The sequence below is a fragment of the Falco biarmicus genome, chromosome 16 (genome assembly GCF_023638135.1).
Source record: "Falco biarmicus isolate bFalBia1 chromosome 16, bFalBia1.pri, whole genome shotgun sequence".
Taxonomy (NCBI): domain Eukaryota; kingdom Metazoa; phylum Chordata; class Aves; order Falconiformes; family Falconidae; genus Falco; species Falco biarmicus.
In genome coordinates, this window is record NC_079303.1 from 3,614,535 (window position 1) to 3,627,522 (window position 12,988).

The following is a 12,988-nucleotide window of genomic DNA, read 5'->3' on the forward strand; positions in this document are numbered from 1 at the left end:
CAGCAGAAACCAATTAGCGCAGGCGTTAATGAGGAAAAACGCGGAGGGGCAGAGACTGGGGCACGTCGCACTGGGGTGGGGGCATCTCCCCCCTCCTCAAAAGCGCGAGCGGGGGGGCACGCACACCCACCCACCCTCCGCCGGTTGGGGGAGGAGGGAGAGAGCGGGGGGGGGGGTGCGGGGGGTGGTGCGGGCGGGGAAAGCGGCTGCACCTGCTTTAGAGGAACTATGGTAGGGCGGCCCCCGCGCTGCCGCCGCGCCGCCGCCGCGCCGAGCCGGACCTGAGCGCGGCGCGCACGGCCCCGGCCCGGCCCCGGGCTGCCCGCGCTGCACGGCCCGGCGCGCCCAGAGCCGCAGCGGGGCAGGGGCGGCGGCGCCGGTGCCCGCAGCCCCCCGCCATGCCGCGCCGCTCCTAGTGCTCGCAGCCCCGCCGCGGCCGCCCCGTCGAAGTTTGGGGAAGGTGCGGGGGCTGGGGGGGGTGGAGTGGGTGGGCGGGCTGCGGGGGGGTGGGGTGGGGGGTGTTGGGGGGGGCGCCCCCCCTCCCCTCGCCGCGGACCCCGGCGCTCGGCGCGACCAGGTGGGTGAGAGCGGAGCGCGGCCGGGGGGGGGTCCGTGCCCCGCGGGTGGCCCCACGGGGGGTGCGCGGTGCCTCCGCCCCACCGCGCCTGGTGGTGGCGGGGGGGGTGTCGTGTCGGGGTGGGGGGGTGTCCCCCAGGTCCCCGCCAGCAGGTGTGGGGCGGGGGGGGGGCCGCCCTGCATGTCCCCCCCCCTCCCGCGGAGCGCGGCGGCGCCGTCCCCCCGCGCTCGGAAGTTTGTTGCCGGACAAAGGGAGCGGGGCCGGGGGCTGGGGGAGGCGGGGGGGGGCGGAGGGTCCCGTTGTTTTGGGGAGGGGGGGGTGTCCTCGCTGCGCCCCCGGGGCAGCCCCGCCGGCGGCGGGCGCGGGGGTCTCAGCCGCCCCCCCGAGGCGTTTCGGCGGCCGGTGGAGGGAAGGGGGGAGGGGGGGCAGCCCCCTCGGGGGAAGGGGGCGGGGGGGGTCGAGCACCGGGAAACTTGCGCTGCCGCCGGGAGAGCCGCGCTGCCGGGGCCGGAGCTGCCGCTGCTGCGGCGCCTGGGGGTCCCGCACCCCCGGGGGGGCTTCGCGCCGGGCGGCTTTGAGCCGGGGGTAGGGGGGGGGACCCGGCCGCCCCTGCCCCGCCGGCCGCCCCAGGGGCTCGCTTTGTCGTTCCATCCCATTTCCCCCCTCATCCTCCTTTTCTCTCCCGTTTGCTTTTAATCCCGGCTGCTTGAGAGGCTTGGGTGGGTTTCCCCCCCACCCCCCTTTTTTTTTTTTTTTCTCCCCATCCCCCGTCCCGTTGCATTTTAACTCAGTCCCCCCCAGCCCTCCCCCCCCCGTGGATTTGCCTCCCTGGGGGGGGGGGATCAGCCAGCCCCAAGTTTTGCAATTCCTGGGAGCAGCCGCCGTTCCCGTCAACCTGCCGCCAGCCCGGCCACCGCTCCGGGAATCCGCCGCCTCCCACATCCTAACCCGGCCGGCGAGGTGAGGGGCGAGGAGGACAAATGCCTGGCTTCGGATGGAGCTGGAGAATATTCCCGAGCAATTCCCGCAGGTTTGGACTCCGGCGAGGGGGGGGGGGGCGGGGGTTGAGGGCACCGGCTGCGCGGTGCAGCGCTGCCCCGCGTTTCACCCGTGCTTGTGTTCCACCCGGTTGCAAAGTTTGAGGAGCTTCGGTGTGGCTTTGTTGGAACAGGGAGCGAGGGTGGGGGTGGTTTTTCCAAGGATTTAGGGGGGTCTTTATAACTGGACACGATGCCGGCTGCCTGCGGGAGGTCCCGGCGAGCTGGCTGGGACCCCGCCGGGCAGCGGCTACTCGTGCTGTCGGCGCTAAGCATGTGCTTGGAAAGAGTTGGGATGATGGACTTGGCTTCTGGAAATTCAGAAATTCCCGGGCACGCACGGTTTGGCGAGGCTGGCGGCGGGTCGCCTGGAGCAGCCTCTTTCATCCCATTCCCACCCCGGTGTCCGCCTTCGTTGCGAGATGCTCTCCCAACCCTGGCAAAGTTCAGATCCTTCTATTCTTCCCTGATCCATCTCTCCCGGCTGTGGGATAAACAAACGCGCCTCTGTCTCTTCTCCCCTCTCCCCCTCTCTCCCGCTAAAAAAGAAAAGGCACTTCAGAAAGTGCTGCCTGAGCAGCAGATTTGTTCGGAATATTTCTTTTGGTGGTAGGAAATCTGTTTTGAGTTGGCAGGCGCGTTTCGAAGGTGTGTATAGGAGAGAACAAGTGGAGTGTAATTGGTTTTTCTTTTTCCATTTGGGAGTGATTTTTTTTTTTTTTCTTTTCCTTTCCCCTTTTGAAAAATAAAAATATAAGCGGAGGGTTGTCTCTCTCCCTCTTTCCCTTCCTGTGCACTTTTTAATACAAATGAAAAATGTGCGTAGGAGAAAGCAGGAATAATTCACAGGCATCTGCAAACTCCACTTTGCTCGGAGTAGTGGTTGGGAAGCGCCCGCTTTGAAAACTTGCGCTGGGATTTTTTTTTTTTGCTGCTCTTAATATAGTCCTAGAGGAATTTGTGTCTGAATTCCTCCCTGGGATCGCTCGTCGGCTTCGGGCAGCTCTTCCATCGCCATCGGTCTGGCTGGGAGACCGCGATTCCCAGGGATTTGCCTTTTACCACACTCAGAACCAACTTAGCGTCGGATTAAGACCTCACTTTTCCGCAAGCATTGTAAAGCTGTGGGGCATACAATAAAAATGTTATTAGTTTCTGTATGAAAAGGTTGGGTTGTTTTTAACCCAAACCAGAAGTAGGATTTACTTTTACAAATTTCTTCTTGTGTGTTAAAAATTTACACGAGAAATATGTTATGCTGGAGGAACAGGCATTTGATGTTAAATCAAGCCAACATGTGTCTCGCGCAGGCGGTGTGACCCTGGTCCTTGTGTGTTCGCAGAGACGTGTTGTGTTCCCTTTCGTGCCTCCCGGTATTCGCAATTAAATGTAGCGAAGTCTCAGGCTCTTGTGAAATCTAACTCTTAATTTATTACGATCTATTTTTTGGTTGTAATTTCCACCCCACCTTCAAGTCCATAAAAAAAAAAAAAAATAAATCCAACGAGACCCCAGGAGTGGGTGGATGGAGAAAAGAGATCTGAGAGAATTGCCCCCTTCCCCCCTTTTTTCTTTTTTTCTTTCTTTTTTCCCCCCACTCCAGGTCACTGAAATCAAACTGGGAAGGGGGGATATGTGAGGGAGAAGGGACGGAATGTCTTGTGCTGAGCTGGGGAGCTTTTGTCAGGGCTGCGGAGCCCTCGGTGGCTCCGGCTCCTGCTTTTCTTCTGCCCTTTGTGGTGCTGGGGCTGGGGTCGAGGCGGGGAAGAGCCTTCCCCAGCCCTTCTGCTTCAAAATAATGGTCGGGACCTACTGGTTCGAGATGCTCCCTATTTTTTTATTATTTTTTTAATTTGTATGTATTAGTTGTTGTGGGCGTTTTGTTGTGGGTTTCCTCCCCCCACCCCTATCCTGCCCCAGCTCCTTGTGCTGGGGTGTTTGGCGTGGGGATGGGGATACCCGGGTCGAGCATCGCTCCAGTGATAAAAGCCAAAGCGCGCCCAGAAACTGGCTGGTGCGAAGCTGGGACTCATCAGGGGGAGTGTGGGGGGGGTGTATGTGAGAGAAGGGGATGAGCACGGACCCCCCCCTCCTTAACCTGCGTTGCCCGGAGGGGTCAGGGGGAGCGGTAGGTGCCCCCCGAAGGAGGTGGCGGTGGAGAAAGCGAGGGGAGGGCTGGGACTGTGCTGGAGGGGGGGCCAGGAGGCTGAGCAAACAGAGCGAAATGAAATAAAACAGATTAAAGTTGCTGCTGGGGGGAGGCGGGGAGGGGGCTGATACTTTGGAAAAGAAAAATAATGTAAAAAGTCTCTGTAAACGCCGTGTCCAGCCCTAGTCACCTCCCTGGAAGACGGGTGACTGTAGGTTTTCCGTCCTCCTTTGAGAAGGGAAGAGCAGGGTGGGTTGAAAAAAAAAAAAATATAAATCTGTGCAATGTATAAAATCAAGTGACACTAAAATATCTACTCCGGGCCCTCGCCCTTTCTCTCCTAATAACCCGGCAGGAATGCGAGTGCACTCAGTTGTGAAGTTGCTGCCCGGAGAGCCCGGGAGCTTTTCTTCTCCGCCGCTGGAGAGGGGGATGCTTTGAGTCTGCTGATGTTTGTGTCTCGCTGTGGGGCTGGGGGGAAAGGGGGGTGGCAAAGCTCTGGCTTTCAGGGGGGTTTCTTCTTTTATTTTATTTTTCTTTTCCCCCCCTCTTTCCTCTTTTCTTGTTGGTCTGGAAGGGGGGAGCGAGGCCGGAGGAGGAGAGGTGCAACGCTGGGTTCGCCTTTGTAGCGACAAGGTGGGGGGTGAGCTGTGCCCCCGGCCGGGAACGGGGCTCATTCTTCCGACGGGAGGAAGGCGGGAGAGCCCGCAGCCCCCCGGCTTTTCTTTTGCTCGTTTAAAAGTAATACGCGTTTGTGGCTCTTTGCGTGGCGTTCGGGAATTTGGAGGAATTCTCTTTATTTATGGAAGGGAGAACTGGGGTGGTTTTCGTCCTTCATCCCCCTTGCCCACGGTGGTTTCAAAGCGTGGGAGACCCCCCCCCCTTCCCCCGCCCCAGGTTGTGGCTGGCGGGTTTGTGCGGGTCTGGTGGGGATGCTCCCCACTGCTCACACCCCAGCATCTCCCCGGCTGCGTGGGGGGCTCCCACCTCCTCCCTGGGGGCCATCCTGGCTTTATCCTCTGCTCAGCACCGGGGCTCCCGGAATGACCCTGCTGCTGCCTCGGCATCACCTGCCACTTCTGGAAGTGGAAACTTGAAATTTCCTGTCCCGTCCTCTTTGATTTCCAGCTCCTTCCTCCGGCGCGGCCGCGGGGGTTACGGGGGGCTGGGGGGTACTGCCCCGGCGGGGTCGTGCTGTGGGCATCCTCCCCACGGAGGGTCAAGCGCTGTGTTAGCAGGAGAGGGAAGGGAAAAGGGGGGAAATAAATCCACAAATGCGCTCGAAGCTTGGAAACCCATACGTTTGCCTCCGAAGGTGTAAAAATCCTCAGTGTGCCACTTCGGGAGCCCCCCGGTGCACCTGAGAGAGACGAGGGGGGTAGCTACACACTTGGCAATAAAACGGGGGGCTGTGCCGTCAGGTTTGCAGTGAGTTGCCCTGTGGCTTGTGACCCTGTCGGGCTGGTCCCTGCCGGCCCCTCCAAGCAGCCGCGGGGGCTTCGGCCACTACAGCTCCCTCCTCGGCCAGCTGATGGGCGAGCGGTGTGGGGAAGGGCTCGCACCCATTTTATCATCTTACAAAACCTTCCCCCTCCCCCTGCTCACGGTGCTGCACCTTTTAAAGTCAAATATAACTTGTAGATCAAGATGGGGCTGGGTGCAGCTTGAAAAACTTCCTAATTTTTCTTTTTCCCCTGCTGCAAGTGTGTAAAATACAGTGAAGACACCACTCGAGGGTTGTGTTTGTGCTGGGGTTTGGGATTTTTTTTCCAATTTTTCCTAATATAAACCCCTTTTGGCAATCGCAGAGGCGAGCCCCTGTGATAAAACATGTTGCTGGTAATCAGACTGCCCGTGACAAAAAGGTGTTTGCGAGTGGAACGGCACCAGGGAAAGGGAAGAATTACGAGGCAGAAGCGGCGGCGGAGGAGAGCTGCTCCCTTCGGAGGTCGGCAGCGCGATGCTGCGGAGGAAAAGGCAACCCGTCCGTCCGCCACGTTATTATTTTATAAAGATCCTGCTGGAGGAGAGATTAGATCTGGGGACGGAGCTGGAGGGAAGTCATTAAGGGATTACGATGCCTTGCGCCGGCAGCGCAGACGTGGGCATGGGGCTGGCAGTAACGGTACCTGGATACTGGGGCAAGTGAGCCCGGCATGCGCGAAGCACTTGGCACAGGGAGTCGGGATCCTCTCTTCTGGTTTGGGTTTTTTTTTGGTTTGGTTTTTTTAATTTTTTTTTTTTTTTTAGGGAGAAAAAAAAGCCTGTGTTTGCAATCCACTCTTGGGTAAAGTGAGGTGGTATTGCTGCCCGGCGCTCGTGCCCTGGCAAGTTGGCGAAAAGTCTGTGGCGTGTTCCGGCGGAAACCTCCTCCTGCGTGCCGGGTCCGGATTAGCAGCACAAACATGCCGGTTTTTTAGCAAAATAGGGAGTGGTGGGTGGCTGTGGGAGGAAATTTCACCTGGTCCCGACTCTGCTGGCGGCTCCTGGGTGTGTTTATCGGAAGGAAAAGGCTGAAACTTTTCTTTGGAAGATTACTTGCAAAACCGTGGAAAGGTGCAAAAAAAAAAAAAAAATTTCTTTTTAGGGTGCTAGAGGGGGAAGGAAATCCCACGGGTGGTTTGGAAGCTGTTTATTGTGCCTCATTGGCAAACCTTCTCCACGTGACCGGCTTCGGCTGGGTGCTGGCACTGGGCAGCCAGAGCTGGGAAAGCTGGGAAGCACTGGGCTGGGCCGTGAGGCTGACTGGGAGCAGGGGAGCCACAGCCCCCCAGGGAGGAGGAGGAGGAGGAGGAAGGTCTCCATGTGATGGGTATGTGCTCTGCGTGTGTTGTGCGGGCTGTTGGGCAGCTCCCAGCCTCCGGGAGATGCCGTCCCCCGGAGTGGTTTTGCTGGGGAACGAATGCCCCTGTTTAAACGAACAGGGGGGGCTGCGGCTGGGATCAGCCGGGATGAGCCGCTCGGCTGGAGCGGGTGGTGTTGAAACGACCGATTTCAACACACCTTTGCCAGGTCACTGGCGGAGCTGGGGTTTATCTGGTGGGATTTAACTGTACTGAGGGCTAATAAAGGCATAAAACATCACCGGTGCCGTTGGGGGCAGCGAGCGCCTCGGATGTGCTTGGGCAGGGCTAGCCGAGCATCACCCCACGGGCTTGCCTGGGGGGCCAGGAGCTGCTGAAGCTCTGACCCCAAACCCTCCAGCTGTTCGCTGCTGCCTCAGAGTCCGGCTTTATTCCGCAACCTGTAGGTTCTTAGGTGAGTGATTTTTTTTTTTTTTTTTTTTTTTTTTTTTTTTTTGCCTGCTTACTGTGAATCTGCAAGCAGGGGACTGTCGTGTATTTGCTCGCCTGTGGGGAGATTGGGACGGGGACCACCTACGAGAAGCTGTCATGGGCTTGGTGAGAGATGCCTTCAGCCTTGGGAGAGAGGGACAGCGGAGGGAGGCTCGAGGTTGGTTGCTTAATGCAAAATAGAAGGCCAGAACCTGTGCTTGGGAGCGAAGGACGCGCTGGGATCCCATCTACCCAGGAGCATCTCCTTTTGGTGGCCCCTCCGCTTTAGTTTGCTGTCTCTAAGTGGTCCAGTGTGGCCCGTTCGTGGGACTGCACTTGCCCGGTGACCCTCTGCCAGCGTTCCTTGGCCCAGGGGCCGGCTCGCTGGTGTGCTGGAGCCTGCGGTGGGCTCATGGCTCGGCTGCGAGGCACCCATCGTGTGCCGGGATCACGCCGCATCCCTGGGGTTGCCCCTGTGGGATGGGGTTTCCATCATGGGCAGTCCTGCTTTGGCCGTGTTGTCCTGGGTGCCGCTGGGAGGATGCTCCTGGCTGCGGGACTGTCCCCAAATCCTGTGGGGACGTGGGGCTTCGGGGGCACCTCGGCTCATGGCTTCACCCCCAGCTCCCAGGGGAAGGAGGTGCATGGCTGGGGGTGGCCAGGGACATCTTGCCACCTCCCGGGGTGGGGGGGGAAGGTGCCCCATTGCTGCGTTGGCAAAAGCCTTTGAGGCTCGGGATGGTCACGAGAGTGTTGAAGGAGCCACCCTCTGGGCTGAGGGGACAACTTCTGGCAAGAAATACCTGGCAGGGATGAAGTTTCTTGTTCAGCATCGGGAGTTTTTGCCTGAACTGGACCAGATTTTGGGCAGGAGTGGTGGGCAGAGACCTTGTACTGGGGAGGGAAAAACCTTCTGCTGGGACCTAGGGCTTCCCACGTGGTGGTGTGTCCCCTCTGGGTGCCACTTATCAGGCTGTGCCCTGGCAGCTGCTTTGCCAGGGAGCTGTGTGGCACCGGGGGCAAGGGCTGCACTGGCTGCTGGAGAAGCGCCCCCCAAACCTCACTGCTCTTAAGCACGGTGTGGAAGCAGCATGGAAATCTCAGTGCCTTGAACAAAACCAAAACAGCCTTTAATAACTTGCGAATTTTTTTATTTTTTGGACATCTCCTTTTTCTCCCAGGGGCGCTCCATGCAGCCGGTGAGGGGCTAGTGCTGCTGAGCATCCCGTGGCCCCGCATCCCTGCCCCGGCTCCAAGCTGGGAGAGAGGCAGGAGGAGGCGGTGAGATGTGTTGTGCCACCCAGAGGGATTCCCGGTGGGTGGCCGTCACCCAGCGGGCTGGGTCCTTCCTCCGGAGTCCAAAGTCCCCCAGCCCATCCCTCCTGGATGCAGCTGACGGCAGGAGGGAAATTCCCTGAAGTGCAGGGTAATTCGGATCTGGAATATAAATACGGCATCGTCAGGCCTATGAAAAAATGGAAGAGAAAATAAAGGTGCAGGGGGAGCGTGTCCCATAACTTTTGTGGCAGGAAATGTGGATTTGGAAAATGTGGATTTGGAAAATGTGCTGTGCCAGGCGTAGCTGCCAAAAACGCCGATTTTGCTGAGGTGGGTTTGGGGCGGGGGGGGGGGGGTGGGCGAGTCTGTGCTTTTCTAAAGTGCCGTCTCCAGCTTTGTTCCCAAAGTTATTTGCTCTTTCTGCCTCTGCTCCCCCACCTGCTTTCCCTGCGGTGAACTCTCTTCCCTGACCAGAGCGGTGACACTTTCATCCCGCATTTCTGCGGCCGGATCGCGGTGGGATGTGGTTTGGTTTATGGGCATGGGGAGGGTCTCCCCCTCCCCATCTCCTGCTGGTGCTGCTGTGCCCAGCGCTCGGCTTCGGCTCTGCTGGGAGCAGGGTTTGGGGGGGGCTGGGCTGCAACTGCTCTGCCTGGCACAGATGTTAGCTGCTTATAAATTAAAACCTCAAAATCAACATGATTTCTGATTTGGAAAACAAAAGGGGCGTATGTCCCCTGCTGTGCAGGTACATCGGGGGCCAGGAGGAGGAGGAGGAAGGTGCTGCTGTGCATCCCATCGCTCCCGATTTGGCTCGGGCTCTCAGCACCCGCGGTCCTGAGTGCTCGTGCCTTGCTCCTGCCCCCGCAGCGGGTCCCATTCCCGTCCCTCTGACCCCCCCAGCGCTGGGGTGGGTTTGTAGGGTGCAGCTTGTGGAGGGGGGTCTGGGTCTGACAGCAGAGCCCTTGCTGCCCCGTGCGGGTGCAGGTGGAGGAGAGGAGCGGGCAGGCTGTGCGTGGGGCCACATCCTGCACCCGTGCAGCCCTGGCTGGGCTCAGCGCTTTCCTGGCTGCAAGTGGATGGGGGTAAAAACGCCAAAAGTCGCTGTGCCCAGTGCCATCGAGGAGGGGGCTGGCCCTGGGAGCTGGGCTCCACATCACCTCCTGGGAAAAGGGCAGGGGAAGGTGGTTGCTTCCCGCACGCCGGCGGGTCCCTTACGTGCACTGGGTGCAGGGTCCACCAGGGCAGGGACGTGGGGGCTGCAGAGCCTGGGACATCACTGTTGGGTACAGGGTGCGCGAGCAGGTGCCACCCCCCGGCTGCCCTTTGGGGGCTCGTCCAGCCTGTGGAGGCATCTGCACAGGCTCGGGGAAAATCTCCCCAGATTTGGGGTTTGTTGTGCATGTTGGGGAGGGGGATGCCCGGTCAATGCACTCCCAAGAGAAACAAGTAAAGGAAAACATCCTAAAATTATGCCAGTGGGGGTGAGGAGCCCCAGGAAGGGATTTCTGGCCAGGCTCCGCGCTCGTGGGGTGGCAGCGGGTCCTCTTCATCCCTCGTTTGCCGAAGCAACAGGTGGAAGGTCTGTGCTGCACTTCGGGTCTGGGTTTCCCAGCTCCTCCGCTCACCCAGGCAGCGTCTGCGGTGCTGTGGGACCAGCCCGGCCCTTTTAATGGGACAGATCCTGGGAATGGATCCTGGGGCTGGGCTCTGCCTGCCCTGAAGGCGCTCAGGACCCTCTGAGTGCAGCGGGCAGGTTGGGATCAGCACGGCTCCATTCGGGTTATTCATCCTTCTCACTTGGAACCGGGATTTTATTTATACCTAGCGTGGCAGAGCCGCCTCTTAGGGGCCGTTCTGAAATCCCTTGAAGCCTTTCCCTGGATGCTGGTGGGCTCGAGCCCAGGATAAATGTCCTTTTCCTTGGGAAGTGGAGCCGCAGCTTCAAATCTTGCTCTGTCAGGGCTGTTGGAGCAGCCCCATCCACAGATGGAACACCGCGTTACCCCGTACCACGCAGGGATCGCACCGGTGCCGACACCGGCATCGCTGGCAAAAGCAGTGCCGGAGCAATTTTCCCCCAGGTTGCAGAGCTGGTGGGTTTAAAATACTCCCTGATGAGGCCAGTCCATTTAGAGATACAATGAGGGGAGGTTTAACAGGTGAGGGAGCTCGTTTGGGCGTTGGTGCTGGTTCTGGGGGAGGACGGTGCCACCTGGTCACTTGTGTCCCCACCATACCGGAGCAGCGATGCTGCAGTGGGGACCACCTGAATTTGCAGCCATAGATTTGGGTTGCTGCAGGAGGAGCTGGTGGCCGTGCCCGGCTGTCTGGGAGAGGGACAGACCCCTCAGGGGGGATGAGCGTCTCTGTCATCACAGGATCGGTCCTTTCTGACCGTAGCAGAGGTGTCTGCTGGTCCTCACTGTTGCAGATACAAACGCTCCAGGAACTGCCCTGGGAGCGAGCAGGGGGTCACTGGATTTTGCCAGGGGGGTTAGAATAATTGATGTTGTAAAATTCCTGGCAGTGGGCAGGAGCCGTGGTCTGTGCTGGGGCTGGCTGGGGGCGTGGGACCAGGGTGGCCGACACAGGGAGGTGGGTCGTGTCCCTCAGGGAGCTGGTGACCGAGACTGTGTCCACTTCGTGTCTTGCCTGATGCTTTGTGCTGGTGTCGCGGTGATTTTTGGTCTGGGGAGGAAGGGGGACATCCCCTGGGGTGGTGCCCTGCCTGGGGCGGCTGGTGACAGACCTGGTGGCACTGTGCCCTACAGTTGGTGATGATGGAGCGCTTGCTTCCCACCCAGGGGCATGTGCTTTGGGGACAGGGCTTGGCTGTGACCCTGTCTCAGCAGGAGATGCAGAAAGATGTTGTGACCCGGTTGTGGAGGAGCGGTGCCGGCGGGGAGCCCAGAGCCACGGTGCTGCTGCTGTGGGGCTCATGCCGAAGCCACCCCTGCGTGCACCCAGCTCGAGGGGGGCACCCTCGCCTGCGACCCCCTGCAAGAGCCCACGCATGCCTGCAGCTACGTGGTGCCCTGGGCTGGGGTTTTCTCGGTCTCCCATTAAAACAAGGAGTTTGTGATGCCCGAGCTGCTGCTGGGGTGCCTTGTTGTGGTTCTCAGCAGCCGGTGGTGAGTCCTCCCCAGGCAGGGAGGGCACATCAGGAGCCAGCCGGGCACTGGCCACCTTGAGCCCCGTTCTCTGCCCCAGCACCCATGGGTGCTCACGGGGCCCCTGGAATTTGGCAGCTGAGAGCTGCGGGCCAGGGCGAGGTGCAGGGTGTCACAGCTTGCAATTGGTGAATCATAAACTAATATTTTAAAGAATGAGGATTATTTTTAGGAAGGGTGGAGGGAGGAAAAAAACTCTTATTTTTTTAAGTGTGCTTTGTAGTAAGGATGTATCTAACACCTCGTTAATGGTAATAATCCCCCGGATTTGCATGGTGCTTCTGTCCTGTGCCAGTGGCTTCCATGGCTGCTGCAGCACGGCCATATCTGGCCCGGAGCATCAGTGGCCACCGGCGTGCTGCCCTTGGGTGTCATCTCATCCCAAAGCTGGGCTTATTCAGGGATCTGGCTGTTCTCAGGAGGGAAGCATCGCCCACTGCCTGGGACGAGCAGGGATTCGGGAGGTGCAGATCACCTCAATTCACTTTGTCCTTCCAGAGCTCTGTCCCAATCCGTAAAGCAGGGATGCGCTGCCCATATTTGGGAAGATGCTGTGTGTCCCAGTCTGGTAAGGGCTGAGCTTGGGATGCACAGGGCGTGAGAGCCTGGATGGATTGGCATCGCCTGGGAATGCTGTGGGTGACACCAAAGTGGTGCTGTGGGACCAGATCGCCTTCCTGTGTCACCGGCCTGGCAGCAGTCCAGAGGGATGCTGAAGCTGTGGAGGTGTGCCGGCATCCCTCCGGGAACAGAGGGGAGAAACTCTGGATGCATTCGCGGCCGTGGGTGCGCTGGGCAAAGCGTCACCCTCCTGGATTCCCCAGTGAAGGGTGCTGGAGCGGGGATGCTCACCCAGGGAAGAGGACATGGCAGCTGAATGTGGCTTATCCAGGTGACACAGAGAAGGAGCACGGGGAACCTTGGCGATCTTTTGGCTTCAGCACAGGGTCTGCATGGGGAAACGCTTCCCCCGGCCGGCGGGATGCTCCATGCCTTTCCGCTCAGCCTTGCTCTCTTCCTCAGCACCCAAAACATGAAATGCACCTTCCCGATCCCTTCCGTGGGTGGTGTGGCCTCGCGGCCGCCCATCACCATTCCCGGTGTGAGACCCTGGGACGGCCCAGCCTCTGCTGAGCACGCCGCATCCCAGCTTTTCAGAAAGCACTGGAGAAATCGCTCGTGTTCTTCCAGTCGCTGCTCTGAGCAGAGGTGTCAGGGCTGTCGGCAGCCGTGTCGCTCGCCGTGGCTGCCGTTTGCTCCGGGATGGTGCTGAGGCTGCCGTGGGGGGTGCTGGGCGCCCGGGCAGACCAGAAGTTGAGGCCGTGCAAGATGGAGCCGAGCTGTGCAGAAATAAAATCAGGAAGGTTTTTTTTGAAATTGCTGAGACCGGCTCTGGCAGTGGCTGCGAGACTGAGCCGGCCTCGGGTGATGCTTGCCTCTGATTTGGACGCAAAAAAAATGGACTTCAGACCAGGAGTTTGAAAATGCCCAAGGATAGT

General features: G+C 59.4%; 1 protein-coding gene across 3 annotated transcripts in view; it reads left to right on the forward strand.

Moving 5' to 3' along the window:
• Positions 1–322: 322 nt before the first annotated feature.
• FOXP4 (forkhead box P4) overlaps positions 323–12,988 on the forward strand; it is a 61,950-nt gene continuing 49,284 nt past the window's right edge. The window contains exon 1 of one of the 3 annotated variants that reach the window (XM_056361830.1): positions 323–460. The gene's annotated coding sequence lies outside the window, so the exon portion shown is untranslated. Of the gene's footprint in view, positions 461–1,408; positions 1,608–12,988 lie in introns of those variants that run through there. The other 2 variants (XM_056361828.1, XM_056361829.1) reach the window with 2 other exon arrangements.